This window comes from Cryptomeria japonica, unplaced genomic scaffold, assembly GCF_030272615.1.
Source record: "Cryptomeria japonica unplaced genomic scaffold, Sugi_1.0 HiC_scaffold_15, whole genome shotgun sequence".
Taxonomy (NCBI): domain Eukaryota; kingdom Viridiplantae; phylum Streptophyta; class Pinopsida; order Cupressales; family Cupressaceae; genus Cryptomeria; species Cryptomeria japonica.
The window spans coordinates 487,501-502,500 of record NW_026728837.1 but is presented as its reverse complement, the minus strand read 5'-3'; the positions used below and the strand labels follow the sequence as shown (position 1 = coordinate 502,500).

General features: G+C 59.9%; 1 non-coding gene across 1 annotated transcript; it reads left to right on the top strand.

Annotated features, from left to right (window-relative positions):
• Positions 1-11,344: 11,344 nt before the first annotated feature.
• Positions 11,345-11,463, top strand: LOC131860636 (5S ribosomal RNA). Its single transcript, XR_009359730.1, has one exon. It is a non-coding gene; the product is annotated as a 5S ribosomal RNA (ribosomal RNA).
• Positions 11,464-15,000: the final 3,537 nt, after the last annotated feature.

Here is a 15,000-nt window from a genome sequence, read left to right as displayed (position 1 = left end):
CAACCCCTTATCCCGCGACGCGTCCGACAAAGAGAACGTTCCAAGGCGGCAGAGGAGGTTACCAGCCGAAGGATGCAGTAGCAATAACAGGTATAGTTCCGCGGCGGCCGAGAAGACTCACCGCATAGGAATCGGGATGCGAGGCGAGGGATGCGGCGGGAAGGCCCCGACGGCTAAACGGAAGAGGCTGCAGGGCCGCCTCGGAATGGTCCAAGCATCGGATGCGATTGGGACGACTACCAGTGCCAACCCCTTATCCCGCGATGCGTCCGATACACAGATAGTTCCAAGGCGGCCGAGGAGCCTCACCGCATATCAATCGGGGTGCGAGGCGAGGGATGGGGCGGGAAGGCCCCAACGGCTAGACGGAAGAGGCTTCAGGGCCACCTCGGAATGGTCCAAGCATCGGACGCGCTTGGGGCGACTGCCAGTGCCAACCCCTTATCCCGCGATGCGTCCGATACACAGATGGTTCCAAGGCGGCCGAGGAGCCTCACCGCATAGCAATCGGGGGTGCGAGGCGAGGGATGGGGCGGGAAGGCCCCAACGGCTAGACGGAAGAGGCTTCAGGGCCGCCTAGGAATGGTCCAAGCATCGGACACGCTTGGGGCGACTACCAGTGACAGCCCCCTATCCCGCGATGCGTCCGATACGAAGATGGTTCCAAGGCGGCCGAGGAGCCTCACCGCATAGCAATCGGGGTGCGAGGTGGGGGATGCGGCGAGATGGCCCCAACGGCTAGACGGAAGAGGCCACAGGGCCGCGTCGGAATAGTCCAAGCATCGGACGCGCTTGGGGCGACTACCAGTGACAACCCCTTATCCCGCGATGCGTCCGATACGAAGATAGTTCCAAGGCGGCCGAGGAGCCTCACCGCATAGCAATCGGGGTGCGAGGTGGGGGATGCGGCGAGATGGCCCCAACGGCTAGACGGAAGAGGCTGCAGGGCCGCCTCGGAATAGTCCAAGCATCGGACGCGCTTGGGGCGACTACCAGTGACAACCCCTTATCCCGCGATGCGTCCGATACGAAGATAGTTCCAAGGCGGCCGAAGAGCCTCACCGCATAGCAATCGGGGTGCGAGGTGGGGGATGCGGCGAGATGGCCCCAACGGCTAGACGGAAGAGGCCACAGGGCCGCCTCGGAATAGTCCAAGCATCGGACGCGCTTGGGGCGACTACCAGTGACAACCCCTTATCCCGCGATGCGTCCGATACGAAGATAGTTCCCAGGCGGCCGAGGAGCCTCACCGCATAGCAATCGGGGTGCGAGGCGAGGGATGCGGCGAGATGGCCCCAAAGGCTAGACGGAAGAGGCTGCAGGGCTGCCTCGGAATAGTCCAAGCATCGGACGCGCTTGGGGCGACTACCACTGCCAACCCCTTATCCCGCGATGCGTCCGATACACAGATAGTTCCGAGGCGGCCGAGGAGGTGGGGGATGCGGCGAGATGGCCCCAACGGCTAGACGGAAGAGGCTGCAGGGCCGCCTCGGAATAGTCCAAGCATCGGACGCGCTTGGGGCGACTACCAGTGACAACCCCTTATCCCGCGATGCGTCCGATACACAGATAGTTCCGAGGCGGCCAAGGAGCCTCACCGCATAGCAATCGTGGTGCGAGGTGGGGGATGCGGCGAGATGGCCCCAACGGCTAGACGGAAGAGGCTGCAGGGCCGCCTCGGAATGGTCCAAGCATCGGATGCGCTTGGGGCGACTACCACTGCCAACCCCTTATCCCGCGATGCGTCCGATACACAGATAGTTCCAAGGCGGCCGAGGAGCCTCACAGCATAGCAATCAGGGTGCGAGGCGAGGGATGCGGCGAGAAAGCCCCAACGGCTAGAGGGAAGAGGCTTCAGGTCCGCCTCGGAATGGTCCAAGCATCGGACGCGCTTGGGGCGACTACCAGTGACAACCCCTTATCCCGCGACGCGTCCGATACACAGATAGTTCCAAGGCGGCCGAGGAGCCTCACCGCATAGCAATCGGGGTGCGAGGCGAGGGATGCGGCGAGAAGGACCCAACGGCTACACGGAAGAGGCTTCGGGGCCGCCTCGGAATGGTCCAAGCATCGGACGCGCTTGGGGCGACTACCAGTGACAACCCCTTATCCCGCGACGCGTCCGATACACAGATAGTTCCAAGGCGGCCGAGGAGCCTCACCGCATAGCAATCGGGGTGCGAGGCGAGGGATGCGGCGAGAAGGACCCAACGGCTACACGGAAGAGGCTTCGGGGCCGCCTCGGAATGGTCCAAGCATCGGACGCGCTTGGGGCGACTACCAGTGACAACCCCTTATCCCGCGACGCGTCCGATACACAGATAGTTCCAAGGCGGCCGAGGAGCCTCACCGCATAGCAATCGGGGTGCGAGGCGAGGGATGCGGCGAGAAGGACCCAACGGCTAGACGGAAGAGGCTTCGGGTCCGCCTCGGAATGGTCCAAGCATCGGACGCGCTTGGGGCGACTACCAGTGACAACCCCTTATCCCGCGACGCGTCCGATACACAGATAGTTCCAAGGCGGCCGAGGAGCCTCACCGCATAGCAATCGGGGTGCGAGGCGAGGGATGCGGCGAGAAGGACCCAACGGCTAGACGGAAGAGGCTTCGGGTCCGCCTCGGAATGGTCCAAGCATCGGACGCGCTTGGGGCGACTACCAGTGACAACCCCTTATCCCGCGACGCGTCCGATACACAGATAGTTCCAAGGCGGCCGAGGAGCCTCACCGCATAGCAATCGGGGTGCGAGGCGAGGGATGCGGCGAGAAGGACCCAACGGCTAGACGGAAGAGGCTTCGGGTCCGCCTCGGAATGGTCCAAGCATCGGACGCGCTTGGGGCGACTACCAGTGACAACCCCTTATCCCGCGACGCGTCCGATACACAGATAGTTCCGAGGCGGCCGAGGAGCCTCACCGCATAGCAATCGGGGTGCGAGGCGAAGGATGCGGCGAGAAGGACCCAACGGCTAGACGGAAGAGGCTTCGGGTCCGCCTCGGAATGGTCTAAGCATCGGACGCGCTTGGGGCGACTACCAGTGACAACCCCTTATCCCGCGACGCGTCCGATACACAGATAGTTCCAAGGCGGCCGAGGAGCCTCACCGCATAGCAATCGGGGTGCGAGGCGAGGGATGCGGCGAGAAGGACCCAACGGCTAGACGGAAGAGGCTTCAGGGCCGCCTCGGAATGGTCCAAGCATCGAACGCGCTTGGGGCGACTACCAGTGACAACCCCTTATCCCGCGACGCGTCCGATACACAGATAGTTCCGAGGCGGCCGAGGAGCCTCACCGCATAGCAATCGGGGTGCGAGGCGAGGGATGCGGCGAGAAGGACCCAACGGCTAGACGGAAGAGGCTTCAGGGCCGCCTCGGAATGGTCCAAGCATCGGACGCGCTTGGGGCGACTACCAGTGACAACCCCTTATCCCGCGACGCGTCCGATACACAGATAGTTCCGAGGCGGCCGAGGAGCCTCACCGCATAGCAATCGGGGTGCGAGGCGAGGGATGCGGCGAGAAGGACCCAACGGCTAGACGGAAGAGGCTTCAGGGCCGCCTCGGAATGGTCCAAGCATCGGACGCGCTTGGGGCGACTACCAATGACAACCCCTTATCCCGCGACGCGTCCGATACACAGATAGTTCCGAGGCGGCCGAGGAGCCTCACCGCATAGCAATCGGGGTGCGAGGCGAGGGATGCGGCGAGAAGGACCCAACGGCTAGACGGAAGAGGCTTCAGGGCCGCCTCGGAATGGTCCAAGCATCGGACGCGCTTGGGGCGACTACCAGTGACAACCCCTTATCCCGCGACGCGTCCGATACACAGATAGTTCCGAGGCGGCCGAGGAGCCTCACCGCATAGCAATCGGGGTGCGAGGCGAGGGATGCGGCGAGAAGGACCCAACGGCTAGACGGAAGAGGCTTCAGGGCCGCCTCGGAATGGTCCAAGCATCGGACGCGCTTGGGGCGACTACCGTTGCCAACCCCTTATCCCGCGATGCGTCTGATACACAGATAGTTCCGAGGCGGCCGAGGAGCCTCACCGCATAGCAATCGGGTTGCGAGGCAGATTATTGGGAAGGGAACCCCCTGGGATGCGGCTCAAGCAGTGCCCAAAGGGACTGGAATGCGGAATCACATCGAGAGACCCAAATGCTATACGAGGGCTCAAATCGAATTATCGATTTGGCCACGACATGGACGCATCGGAACGACTACCTTTGCCGAACCACTCGCAATTGCATCCATACCGAAACCAATAGACATTTCCGTTAGAGCCCTCGCATAGCATTCGGGAATCTCGCATGCCCCTCTAAATCGACCAATGCTGGCGCTCAATGAAAATCCGAGCGCTACCACCGTTCGAGCGCCAGCATTGGTCGAGTTAGAGGGGCACGGGGGAGAATGCTCCAGTCAACACCTCCCCTATATAAGTTATTTGTCCGATTCTCGCACAACCGTAGTCTGCCTCGTCGAATCAAACAACGGTCCCAGATTCCGACTTCCGTTCCGTAGAGACCCAAAAGCTAGATGGAGGCTCGCAAGAAAGAGAGTCGGCGCATAGCAATCGGGTTTCTCGAACGTTTAGGGACCGAGCTCACTTGCGGATAGGGCAAAATCCGCCAAGCAACCCAAAAGCTAGACGGGGGCTCGAATCGAATCGCCTAGGCGGCCACAACAACGACGTGTTGGATCGACTACCAGTGCCAAACCATTCAGCAAGACTAGTCTGTGTCGAGGCCGGATAGAGATTCTCAGAGAGCGCCCGCATAGCATTTAGGAGACCTGCCGCGTCCCTCACACTCGACAAATGGTGGTGCACGTTTATAAATCCGAGCGATCCCAACCCTTTCAAGCACCAACATCGGTCGAGATAGAGGGGCACGGAGGGGGCTGCGTGAGACAACACAGTCCCCTATATAAGTTATTTGTCCGATTCTCACACATCCGAAGAATGGTCATCAAATCGGACAACAGCCCAAACTTCCGACTTCCGTCCCAGAAAGCCCAAGAGCTATCTAAAACGTTCATGGCCGGAACTCGATCGCGGCTATACCAGTCCGCCAAGCAACCCAAAAGCTAGACTGGAGCTCTAGTCGAATCACCTCTGTGGCCATTGCAAGGACGTGTTGGAGCGACTACCATTGCCGAACCATTCCGCAGGTCGAGTCCATACCAAGGCCGCATAGAGATTCACGATGAGCTCCTGCATAGCAATCAGGAGACTTGCCGTGTCCATCACAATCGATAAATCCTGGTGCAAGATTTTTGCATCCGAGCGCTCCAACCAGTCGAGCACCAGCATCAATCGACATAAACGGGCACGGGGGGAGGATGCTCGAGAACACTACCTCCCCTATATAAGTTATTTGTCCGATTCTCAAGCAGCCGAAGTCTGGTCATCGAATCGGGTCAAAGACCACAACTTCCGACTTTACCCACAATGCAAGTCATCGAATCGAACATCGGCCCCCGAGTCGGACTCCATGCGTATGTCAGGTCATCGGACCCAAATTCCGCCTTCCTGCGCATGGCGGGCCATCAATATCAACTCGGTCATCGGACCCAAACTCCGCCTTTTTGCGTATGGCACGCCTTCAAATCGGTCATCGGACCCAAATTCCGCCTTCCTGTGCATGGCGGGCCATCAACATCAACTCGGTCATCGGACCCAAATTCCGCCTTTCTGCGCATGGCACGCCATCAACTCGGTCATCGGACCCAAATTCCGCCTTCCTGCGCATGGCAGGTCATCGGACACAAATTCAGACCTCGCCAATATGCCTACGTATCGAATCGGTCATCGGACCCAACTTCCGACTTCATCCATACTGTAGGGTCTTTGAGGTTGGCGCGGTGCGCTCAACCCAGGGAGTCGACCCATCGAAGCATACACCTCCCCTATATAAGCTATTTGTCCGATTCCCACACCTGTGTAGTTTGCACCTCTGACCAGGACATCGACCCCAACTTCCGAACTCGACTGCAACGACGGCACCAGCGCCTTGGTGCGCACCTTGCGACGCACAGTCCCAACATTCGCCTTCCTGCACATGGCAGGTCATCGGACCCAAATTCCGACCTCGCGAGTATGCCTACATATCGAATCGGTCATCGGACCCAACTTCCGACTTCATCCATACCGTAGGGTCTTTGAGGTTGGCGCGGTGCGCTCAACCCGGGGAGTCGACCCAACGAAGCATACACCTCCCCTATATAAGCTATTTGTCCGATTCCCACACCTGTGTAGTTTGCACCTCCGATCAAGACATCGACCCCAACTTCCGAACTCGCCTCCAACGACCGAACCAGCGCCTTGGTGCGCACCTTGCAACGCACAGTGCCAACATTCGCCTTCCTGCACGTGGCAGGTCATCGGACCCAAATTCCGACCTCGCGAGTATGCCTACATATCGAATCGGTCATCGGACCCAACTTCCGACTTCATCCATACCGTAGGGTCTTTGAGGTTGGCGCGGTGCGCTCAACCCGGGGAGTCGACCCAACGAAGCATACACCTCCCCTATATAAGCTATTTGTCCGATTCCCACACCTGTGTAGCTTGCACCTCCGATCAGGACATCGACCCCAACTTCCGAACTCGACTAAAAAGACCGCACCAGCGCCTTGGTGTGCACCTTGCAACGCACAGTGCCAACATTCGCCTTCCTGCACATGGCAGGTCATCGGACCCAAATTCCGACCTCATGAGCATACCTACTAATCGAATCGGTCATCGGACCCAACTTCCGACTTCATCCATACCGTAGGGTCTTTGAGGTTGGTGCGGTGCGCTCAACCTGGGGAGTCGACCCATCGAAGCATACACCTCCCCTATATAAGCTATTTGTCCGATTCCGACACCTGTGTAGTTTGCACCTCCGCTCAGGACATCGACCCCAACTTCCGAACTCGCCTGCAACGACCAAACCAGCGCCTTGGTGCGCACCAAAAGTGCGCACTTTTGGAGGGCACTTTTGTGCGCTCCAAAGGTGCGCACTTTTGGAGGGCACTTTTCTGCGCTCCAAAGGTGCGCACTTTTGGAGGGCACTTTTTGGAGGGCACTTTTCTGCGCTCCAAAGGTGCGCACTTTTGGAGGGCACTTTTTGGAGGGCACTTTTCTGCGCTCCAAAGGTGCGCACTTTTGGAGGGCACTTTTTGGAGGGCACTTTTCTGCGCTCCAAAGGTGCGCACTTTTGGAGGGCACTTTTTGGAGGGCACTTTTCTGCGCTCCAAAGGTGCGCACTTTTGGAGGGCACTTTTTGGAGGGCACTTTTCTGCGCTCCAAAGGTGCGCACTTTTGGAGGGCACTTTTTGGAGGGCACTTTTCTGCGCTCCAAAGGTGCGCACTTTTGGAGGGCACTTTTTGGAGGGCACTTTTCTGCGCTCCAAAGGTGCGCACTTTTGGAGGGCACTTTTTGGAGGGCACTTTTCTGCACTCCAAAGGTGCGCACTTTTGGAGGGCACTTTTTGGAGGGCACTTTTGTGCGCTCCAAAGGTGCGCACTTTTGGAGGGCACTTTTGTGCACTCCAAAGGTGCGCACTTTTGGAGGGCACTTTTGTGCACTCCAAAGGTGCGCACTTTTGGAGGGCACTTTTCCTGCGCTCCAAAGGTGCACACCTAGGTGAGCACCTTCGACCACACCTTGTAGCACACCAAACTCTGACTTTCGACTTCATCCGCAATGCAGGGTCTTTGAGGTTGGCGCAATGCGCACAACCAGGGGAGTCGACCCATCAAACCCAACACCTCCCCTATATAAGCTATTTGTCTGATTCTCATACATGCGTAGCCTGCAGGAGCAATTAGGACATCGACCCCAACTTTCGGCTTCTAAACGAAAACAAGGTCTTTGAGGTTGGTGTAATGCGAACAACTAGGGGAGTCAACCCATCAAACCCAACACCTCCCCTATATAAGCTATTTGTCTGATTCTCATACATGTGTAGTCTACAGGAGCAATTAGGACATCGACCCCAACTTTTGACTTCTTAACGAAAACAAGGTCTTTGAGGTTGACGTAATGCGCACAACCAGGGGAGTCGACCCATCAAACCCAACACCTCCCCTATATAAGCTATTTGTCCGATTCTCATACATGTGTAGCCTGCAGGAGCCATTAGGACATTGACCCCAACTTTTGACTTCTTAACGAAAACAAGGTCTTTGAGGTTGGCGTAATGCGCACAACCAAGGGAGTTGACCCATCAAACCCAACACCTCCCCTATATAAGCTATTTGTCTGATTCTCATACATGTGTAGCCTGCAACAACGATTAGGACATCCACCCCAACTTCTGAATTCGTCTGCGTTGACCGCACCAAAGGTGCACGCCTTGGTGCTCACCAAAATCCGACTTCCGACTTCTTCTGCTATGCGGGGTCTTTGAGGTTGGCGCAGTGCGCACAACCAGGGGAGTCAACCCATCGAATGCAACACCTCCCCTATATAAGCTATTTGTCTGATTCTCATACATGCGTAGACTGCAGCAATGATTAGGACATCCACCCCAACTTTTGACTTCTTAAACAAGACAGGGTCTTTGAAGTTGGTGCAGTGCACACAACCAGGGGAGTCGACCCATCAAACGCAACACCTCCCCTATATAAAGCTATTTGTCCGATTCTCATACGTGTAGTCTGCAGCAGCGATTAGGACATCGACCCCAACTTCCGAATTCGTTTGCATTGACCGCACCAAAGGTGCACGCCTTGGTGTGCACCCTGGAGTGCACTTTGGTGCTCACCTCGGTGCACACTTTGGTGTGCACCTCGGTGTGCACCAAAGGTGCGCACCTCGGTGTGCACCAAAGGTGCGCACCTTGGAGCGCACCAAAGGTGTACACTTTGGAGCGCACCACATAGGGTCTTTGAGAGGTTGGCGCAGTGCGCACACCAAGGTGGGTGTTGAGGTGCGTGCCGAGGTGGGTGGGTGCTAGGGTGCGCTCCATGGTGGGTGCCAGGGTGGGTGCGTGCTAGGGTGGATTCCAAAGAGGGTCATAGGGTGGGTGCCAAGGTGGGTTGGTGATATAGTGGGTTCAAAGGTGGGTACTAGGGTGGGTTCCAAGGTGGGTCACAAGTTGGGTGCCAGGATGCGTGGGTGTTAGGTTGGGTGCCAAGGTGGGCTCCTGCGTGGGTGGGTGCTAGGGTGGGTTTCAAGGTGGACGCGAGGGCGGGTGCCAAGGTGGGTAACAAGTTGGGTGTTAGGATGGGTGAGTGCTAGAGTGGGTGCCAAGGTGGGTGGGTGCTAAGGTGGATGCCAAGGTGGTTCACAGGGTGGGTGGGTTCTAGGGTGAGTTCCAAGGTGGGTCACAGGTTCAGTGCTAGGGTGGGTGTCAAGGCGGGTGTCGAGGTGCCTGGGTGCTAGGGTGTGGATGCCAATGTGGGTCATAGGGTGGGTACTAGGGTGGGCTGCAATGTGGGTGCCAAGGTGGGTAACATGCTCGGTGGGTTCTAAATTGGGTGCCAGGGTGGGTGTGCACCCACCTTGCCCGAGGTGGGTGCCAAGGTGCCAGTGTGGGTGGGTGCTAAGGTGGATGCCAAGGTGGGTGAGAAGGTGGGTGATAGGTTGAGTGGTAGGATGGGTGGGTGCCAAGATGGGTCACAGGGTGGGTGCAAGGGTGGGTAGGTGCTAGGGTTGGTGTCAGGGTGGGTGGGTGCTAGGTTGGGTTCCAAGGTGGGTGCGAGGGTGAGTGTCAAGGTGGGTCACAGGTTAGGTGCTAGGATGGGTGAGTGCTAGGGTGCAAAGGTGCCAGGGTGGGTGCTAGGATGGGTCGATGCTAGGGTGAGTGGCAAGGTGGGTCCACAAGTGTCAAGGTGGGTGCCGAGGTGGGTGCCAAGTCGGCGACTGCTATGGTGGATGCCAAGGTGGGTCACGGGGTGGGTGCCAAGTTGCTAGGTTGGGTTCCAAGGTGGGTGCCAACGTGGGTGCTAGGGTGCGTGGGTTAAAGGGTGTGTCACAACGTGGGTGCCAGGATGGGTGCGCACCCACACTGGCCAAGACGGGTGCGGGTGCAAGGTTGGGTTCCAAGCCCGGTCACAGGCTGGGTGCTAGGATGGGTGGGTGCCAAGGTGGGCACCAGGGTGGGTGCACCCACCCTGGCCAAGGTGGGTCACGGGGTGGGTCCTAGGGTGGGTAACGGGGTGGGTACTAAGGTGCGTGCCAAGGTGGGTCATAGGGTGGGTGCCAAGGTGGGCACCAGGGTGGGTGTGCACCAACCCTAGCCAGGGTAGGTCACGGGGTGGTTGTCGGGGTGGGCGTCAAGGAGCCAAGGTGGGTGGCAAGTAGCCAAGTTGCGTGCCAAGGTGGGTGTCGGGGTGGGTGCCAAGGATCCAAGGTGGGTGCCAAGGAACCAAGGTGGGTGTCTGGGTGGGTGCCGAGGTGGGAGCCAGGGTGGGTCCCAAGGTGAGTGCAAAGGTGGGTGCCAGGGTCAAGGTGAGTGCCAATGTGGGTTCCAAGGTGCCAGGGTCAGGGTGAGTGCCAATGTGGGTTCAAAGGTGCTAAGTTGGGTGCGAGGTTGGGTGCGAGGGTGGGTGGGTGCCAAGGTGTGCTAGGTGGAAGCCCGGGTGGGTCGGCATCCCATGGGTGTCGAGTTGGGTGCCTGATGGGTGCTTCTTGTCAAGTTTTAGTCGTCGGGACTCATTTCGAGCCTTAGAGGTCGTTTCTTGTCCGGTTGCCCTGTCTTCGACCTGGGAACCCAATTTTGGTCCTCGGGTCCCATTTTTTTTTGTCTCGCATCCCACTTTTGGCCTGTGGCCTTTTCGGGGTCGATTCTCGTTTTGGGCATTAGAGCATGTTTCTTCTCCTAAAACCCAATATTTGTTTATTAAGTCTCGGAACACATTTTTGTTCTCGTGGACCCATCATGGGTCTTGGAACGCATTTGTGGTCCTTGGGTCCCATTTTGCATCCCGAAACTTGTGTTTTGGTGCTTGATCCCTATTTTGGGTGCCCACCTTGCACCAAGTGCGCACCCGGGGCAAACCGAGCGCCTTGGTGCACCGGGGCAAGATCGAGCGTGCACCCGAGGCGCCCCGAACATGCACCAAGGTGCACTCGGCCCACATGTGAGCGCAGGTCGTTGCGCCCGAGGTGGTGTGTGGGCACCGCGTTGCAGACGGGACACTGCACGCACACGACGCCCCCTCCAGGTGCACGCACGTAGGCCGGGCCGGGTGCACACCCGACGCCCTAGCAAGGTGCGCGCACCCGGGCAGGGCTCACACTTGGCGAACGGGGCGCACTTCGCGAGGGAGGGTGTGCACCTCGACGGGGGTGGGTGGCCGGGGTGGATTCGCACGTGGGTCGCGGTTTGCTAAGTACACACTGCGACAAGCTCATAACGGGTGCGATCATACCAGCGTTAGTGCACCGGATCCCATCAGAACTCCGCAGTTAAGCGCGCTTGGGCCGGAGTAGTACTGGGATGGGTGACCTCCCGGGAAGTCCCGGTGTTGCACCCTTTTTTAGTTTTTCGCCGGGCGTCGCAATGCTATTTGAATAAACCTTTTGCCCGTTTGCGTTCTCGTCGGGGCCGGGCCGGGCCGGGGTGCGCTGCTCGCACTACCGCGCGCGCGGGGGCGACACCGAGCGCGCACCCGAGGCGCCCCGAGCACACAGGCCACGGTGCAACCCGGGCGTTGTGCGCGCACCCCGGTGCGCCCGAGGTGCTGCGCGCGCACCCAGGTGAAATCGGTGTGCACCTCGGCCAGTGCGCGCTCGGTCGAGTCGCGCACGTTGGCCAAGGTGCACGGTGATGTTTCTTACTCTAAGGTTCCGCACCAGACGCCCGGGACAGGTGAGCGAAGCTGGGCGGGGCCGGGTGCGCGGCCGGGGCAGGTGCACGCAGCTGGAGAGAGCTTTGGAGCACACTTCGGAGCGCACCAATGATGCGCTCCATTCAAAAGTTTCCTGAAAAGGCAAAAAAAGTTGAGATTATAGAATTTCCCACTTGAGAGATTGTAAAAAAAAAAAATTTAAAATGAAGGAAACGCGGGTGCCAAGGTGTGCGCGCCCGGGTGCGCAGCCCAGCCAAGGTGTGCGCACCAAGGCGCCCACCCTGGCGAAGGTGCACGCAAGGTGCGCACCCGAGGCAAACCGGACAATTAACCCAACTTTCGACTTCGCGCGCACCTGCGCACCTTGGAGCGCACTTCGGAGCGCTCCTTGGTGCGCACCAATCTTGGGCACCTCGGAGTGCACCATGGCGCCCACCAAGGTGCGCACCCGGGGCAAACCGAGCTCCGACTTCGTGCGCACCTTGGAGCGCACGAAAGGTGCGCACCATGGCGCCCACCAAGGTGCGCAGCCCAGCCAAGGCGTGCGCATCAAGGTGCGCACCCTGGCGAAGGTGCGCACCCGGGGCAAACCGAGCTCCGACTTCGTGCGCACCTTGGAGCGCACAAAAGGTGCGCAACCCAGCCAAGGTGTGCGCACCCCGGTCAAACCGAGCTCCGAATCGTGCGCACCAGAGGTGCACGCCATCGTGCGCACCTTGGAGCACACTTCGGAGCCCTCCTTGGTGCGCGCCGATGTTGCGCACCTCGGAGCGCACCCGGGGAAAACAATGCAATTAACCCGACTTTCGACTTCGTGGGCACCTCGGAGCGGTCTCGGGTTCGCACCTCGGAGCACACCGAGGTGCGCACCTTTGATGCGCTGCCTTCACCAATTTCCAGAAAAAGGCAAGAAAACATTGAGAAGGTGTGCGCACCGAGGTGCCCACCCTGGCGAAGGTGCACGCGAGGTGCGCACCCGGGGCAAACCGGGCTCCGACTTCGTGCACGCCGCACCTTGGAGCACACTTCGGAGCGCTCCTTGGTGCGCACCAGGGCGCGCAACCTAGCCGAGGTGCCCACCCCGGCGAAGGTGCACGCGAGGTGCGCACCCGGGGCAAACCGGGCTCCGACTTCGTGCACGCCATGGTGCCCACCGCGGCGAAGGTGCACGCGAGGTGCGCACCCGGGGCAAACCGGGCTCCGACTTCGTGCACGCCGCACCTTGGAGCACACTTCAGAGCGCTCCTTGGTGCGCACCATGGTGCCCACCAGGGCGCGCAACCCCGCCGAAGGTGCACGCGAGGTGCGCACCCGGGGCAAACCGGGCTCCGACTTCGTGCACGCCGCACCTTGGAGCACACTTCGGAGCGCTCCTTGGTGCGCACCATGGTGCCCACCAGGGCGCGCAACCCCGCCGAAGGTGCACGCGAGGTGCGCACCCGGGGCAAACCGGGCTCCGACTTCGTGCACGCCATGGTGCGCACCGCGGCGAAGGTGCGCACCCGGGGCAAACCGGGCTCCGACTTCGTGCACGCCGCACCTTGGAGCACACTTCGGAGCGCTCCTTGGTGCGCACCAGGGCGCGCAACCCAGCCGAGGTGCCCACCCCGGCGAAGGTGCACGCGAGGTGCGTACCCGGGGCAAACCGGGCTCCGACTTCGTGCACGCCGCACCTTGGAGCACACTTCGGAGCGCTCCTTGGTGCGCACCATGGTGCCCACCAAGCCGCGCAACCCAGCCAAGGTGTGCGCACCAAGGTGCACGCGAGGTGCGCACCCGGGGCAAACCGGGGTCCGACTTCGTGCACGCCGCACCTTGGAGCACACATCGGGGCGCTCCCGGGTTCGCACCGGCGTTGCGCACCGTGGTGGGCACCTCGGAGCACACCAAGGTGGGCAGCGAGGTGCGCACCTTTGATGCGATGCCTTCACTAATTTCCATAAAAGGCAAAAAAAAAACGAGATTTTAAAATTTCCGTTTTGAAAGATAGTGAGAAAAAGGGAATGCTGGTGCCATCTTGAGCCCGCCCTGGTGCGCAGCCCAGCCAAGGTGTGCGCACCAAGGTGCCCACCCTGGCGAAGGTGCGCGCCCGGGCAATTAACCCAACTTCCAACTTCGCGCGCGCCAGGGTGGGAGCGCACCCAACAACCGGGCCTGGGAAGAGCCAATGCGAGAAACCCCACCAAACGCTCTGACAAAAAAAGAGGGGGCGCTCCAGTAACCCCGCTTCGGAGCGCACCCTGGGCAAACCCAGCCAAGGTGCCCACCCCGGCCAAGGTGCAGGCGAGGTGCGCACCCGGGGCAAACCGGGCTCCGACAACGTGCACGCCGCACCTTGGAGCACACTTCGTAGCGCTCCCGGGTGCGCACCTCAGAGCACACCAAGGTGGGCAGCGAGGTGCGCACCTTTGATGCGCTGCCTTCACTAATTTCCAGAAAAGGCAAAAAAAAAAGGAGATTTTAAAATTTCCGTTTTGAAAGATAGTGAAAAAAACGGAACGCGCGTGCCATCTTGAGCCCGCCCTGGTGCGCAGCCCAGGTAAGGTGCCCACCCTGGCAAAGGTGCGCACCCGGGCAATTAACCCTACTTCCGACTTCGTGCGCGCCAGGGTGGCAACCGGGCCTCGGAAGAGCCAATGCGAGAAACCCCACCAAACGCTCCGACAAAAAAAGAGGCGGCGCTCCAATAACCCCGCTTCGGAGCGCAGCCGGGGCAAACCCAGCCAAGGTGCCCACCCCGACGAAGGTGCACGCGAGGTGCGCACCCGGGGCAAACCGGGCTCCGACAACGTGCACGCAGCACCTTGGAGCACACTTCGAAGCACTCCCGGGTGCCCACCGGCGTTGCGCACCGTGGTGGGCAGCGAGGTGCGCACCTTTGATGCGCTGCCTTCACTAATTTCCAGAAAAAGGCAAAAAAAAATGAGATTTTAAAATTTCCGTTTTGAAAGATAGTGAAAAAAAAGGAACGCGGGTGCCATCTTGAGCCCGCCCTGGTGCGCAGCCCAGGCAAGGCATGCGCACCAAGGTGCCCACCCGAGGTGCACACCCGGGGCAAACCGGGCTCCGACTTCGTGCAGGCCGCACCTTGGAGCACACTTCGGAGCGCTCCTTGGTGCGCACCATGGTGCCCACCAGGGCGCGCAACCCAGCCAAGGTCTGCACACCAAGGTGCCCACCCCGGCGAAGGTGCACGCGAGGTGCGCACCCGGGGCAAACCGG